The sequence below is a fragment of the Octopus bimaculoides genome, chromosome 6, assembly GCF_001194135.2.
Source record: "Octopus bimaculoides isolate UCB-OBI-ISO-001 chromosome 6, ASM119413v2, whole genome shotgun sequence".
In the NCBI taxonomy this organism is placed as follows: Eukaryota; Metazoa; Mollusca; class Cephalopoda; order Octopoda; family Octopodidae; genus Octopus; species Octopus bimaculoides.
Genome location: NC_068986.1, coordinates 11,688,403 through 11,692,092, shown reverse-complemented (window position 1 = coordinate 11,692,092; position 3,690 = coordinate 11,688,403). Strand labels below are relative to the sequence as shown.

Here is a 3,690-nt window from a genome sequence, read left to right as displayed (position 1 = left end):
ATAGATCCACAGGGTAAACCTAACCCTAACACTAGTTTTGTGAGATTTGGCTGTTATTTCTAGCATGTAAATAGCCTGCTTGGTGGTGGTGGTTGGGGGAATTGAAATTTTTCAAACAATTTTTTTTCAGAATCGGAATGTCCATAGCCTAAAACGTGGGATTCCGTAAAAAAAATTAATAAATAAGGGGGGGAAAGGTTCAGATTACATATAGTCCGTCTCCGCCAAATCCAGATCACCTTTAGTTAAATAATTATTGTCATCATTATCTAACGTCCCACTTTCATGCCGACAGTGGTTAGATGGTTTGACAGAATCCAATGAGCTGAAGGACTGTCAATCTCCAACATCTGCTTTGGTGTGGTTTTTGTGGTTGGATGCCCTTCCTAATGCCAACCACTTTGCAGAATGTATTAGGGGGCCATTGCACTCGTGAGGTTGCCAAAGAAAAACCCCTTAACTGAATGGGACTGTAGTAGAGAGGGAGGTAGCTTTACACCAGGTGTCAAGAAAGGACAGGCACAGGTGTCAAGAAAGGACAGGCACAGGTGTCAAGAAGGGACAGGCACAGGTGTTTTGCTAGAGAGGAGCTACATGTCTATCCACATTGCATAAGAGTAGATGAGGGAAGGCACAAGAAAATGAGAATAAGAGAGAGAGAGAGGACAGACTGGATTGAGAAGCCTGGGTGGATAAATTCATAATGGTGTGAGGAGAGTGTCAGTTATGGCATAAGGGTGGAGGTATTGTTGGTGGATGGAAAACAGAAACTAGATGGTGATGATGATGATGAAAGAATTGGAATGGCTCGAGGAGGAGGAGTTGATAAGTGGCCGTGCAGTGAGGGAGGAGAGTGGCAGTGAAACAAAGCTGTAGATGAATCAGAAAAGAGGGAGGTGATATGGGGAGAGGGGAGAGGCAAAATAGAAAGTGATGGACATCAGGGATATGTAGGGGTGGTTTTAGTGAGTGGATAGGGCAGGGACATCATCATCATTTAGCATCTGCTTTCCATGCTGGCATGGGTTGGACGGTTTGACTGAAAAGGTGTAGGTAGAAAACTCCATAAGATGTACCTGGTGTAAGATATGGACACATATGAGATGCAGCAATACCAGAGGAAGGTTAACAGAGAAAACAGTGCTTGTGTGTGGAAGGTGCAGAGGTACAATTAACACTAAGAATGCACAGAAAATAGATTCCATCATGTGTCAGATGTAGTTGATAGCTTCTGTTACCTAGGTGAGTGAGAGGCTCTTTGTTACCAGCAGAGGTAGAAACACTCTGAACTTTGCCCAGCCTATTCATATTCTAGCACCTATGCTCTTGGAGCATCCACCCCAACCACTAACCTAGTCACCTAGGTAACAGAAGCTATCAACTACATCTGACACATGATGGAATCTATTTTCTGTGCATTCTTAGTGTTAATTGTACCTCTGCACCTTCCACACACAAGCACTATTTTCTCTGTTAACCTTCCTCTGGTATTGCTGCATCGCATATGTGTCCATATCTTACATCAGGTACTTCTTATGGAGTTTTCTACCTACACCTTTTCTGCAGATGGAGCAGGACCATCTATCTGAAGGAATTTGTGACTTGTCTGCTTTCTTACTTACTAAGACTTTGGTTTTTGCTAGGTTAACTCAAAGGCCCTTCGATTCCAGACAAAGATGGAAAGACTGGTGACGGCAAATATATCAGGGTGCTCTCACTCTCAAGATTTTTGATGAAAATAATGTTATTGCCTTCAACATCAGTTAAACTTGTAGCCATGTCTGGCTTAAGAATTTGTCAAAACTACTCACCTAGGGTCTCTGTCTGCTGCCTGAATTAGTGACTCTATCAGGTTGCACTACCATAAGTTTTGTGTGCTCTGAGATTTAGTTTTGTCCTCCACAACCTCCTTCCTATTCATCAACACTGTCATTCCTCCCAAACCTTCACCACCTAAGCATCATCCACTCGGATGGATTTGGAATGAGGTGCCTAACTCATTGTACAGAGACCTTGAGAACATCCTCCAATGGAACCATGTCAATCTTGCCTCCTTCAGCAGCTCAAAGACACAATTATTACAGATATTAGGAAAATGTTATCAGGTAAGAAGACTATCTTTGTTCCTGTATTAGACTCTGGTCTCTCAGCTGAGAGATTCTTGTCTTGCAAACTGTGGGTGCTGGTGCCAGATAAAAAAAAGGGCATCCAGCCATAGGAGCCATGCCAAAGTAGACAAATGGAGCCTAGTGCATCCCTCTGGCTTGCCAGCTCCTGTCAAACCTTCCAACCTATGCCAGCGTGAAATATGGACGTTAAATGTTGTTGATGCTGGTGATGATGATTCATTGCAACACAAGAATTAAGGATGGCATATTCTTGGAAATGTTTATAGACGGATTCACTGGTTCTCACTAGCATGGGTACTTTTTTTACGTGGTACCAGCAATGACTATTAATGGCTGAAGATAGTCATGGTGGCTACCTACCTGCATGCTAAAATCTTATCTACCAATTGTGTCCTTCCTTGCAGTACCTTCTTATATAGCTTAAACACTTCTCAAATGCCTTTCCTGCTTCTCACCAAAATACAATGCGTCAGTCCTCGTCATAAGCATTCCTCAGATCAAAAAATACACAGTAAAGTGATTTGTTCTTAATTATGAACTTCTCTTGCATTTGTCATATCAGGAATTTGGTTTCTCTTGATGTCTTTCTATAAACTCTTACAATCTTCACACCTTCGCTGCATTACTTTTTAATTCTGTGGTTCTCAACCAACATCCATATAGACCTTCCAAGTCCACATAAGATTTTGTTGTCTAAATTTATCTGAAATAAATTGGTTATGTTTCTTCTAAATACAAAATATTTTAATTTTCTTATACAATTCCTAATAATATTATAAAAATACAATAAGATTTTTTTATAAACATTATTATTCCTAAAAACAACAACATCAGTGGTCACGAGCGTAAAAGCCGTATCGGCAAAATTAACAATTATTTATAAGATATATAAAGATATATGTATGTACAATTATAAATAAGCGCAAACGAAAAAATTTCTATGCCAATATGTTGAGAAATAGACTTTGAATCGTCAGTCACCACATACAATATATATCACTATAAATAGTCCTTGATTCAACACAATGTGTATTTATAGGGATATGTATTGTATGTGGTGATTGACGATTTAAATATACTATTTCACAGCATATTAGCATAGAAATTTTTTCTTTTGCCCTTATTTATAATTGTTTATAATATTCACCTTAAAAGGTATTTTAATATGCTGGCCACTTGATGAAATTTTTTTTTTGAAAAAATTTTATCCTATATTAGAAATAAAAATATATTTATATATATTAGGGTACCACATAAGCATCTGCTTCACTAAAAACTGAAATCAAAATATTCCTAAGCCACAGAAGAGTTACCAAATTAATACAGGCGTGATAGGAAAAAGATTTTATTTCATTTCATCAAATGGCTGTGAGGATCCAGTAGAGTAAAATAAGAACCAAAGGGGTCCATAGGTGAAAAATGGTTGGGAACCACTGGTTTAAGTCAGTCACTCAGATGTCTCAACATATTTTGAGAGTAATTTGAGTTGTCGCCCTTGCCTTTGATTTAGTCAAGGTTTGTTAACCCTCTTCAATACAGCTATAATCTTTTTTTTTTTTTT

At 38.7% G+C, this 3,690-nt stretch overlaps 1 protein-coding gene across 1 annotated transcript in view; it reads left to right on the top strand.

The window, feature by feature from the left end:
* LOC106880528 (DNA-directed RNA polymerases I and III subunit RPAC1) overlaps positions 1–3,690 on the top strand; it is a gene marked incomplete at its 3' end in the record, with an annotated part of 6,374 nt that overhangs the window by 1,444 nt on the left and 1,240 nt on the right. The window lies entirely within an intron of this gene.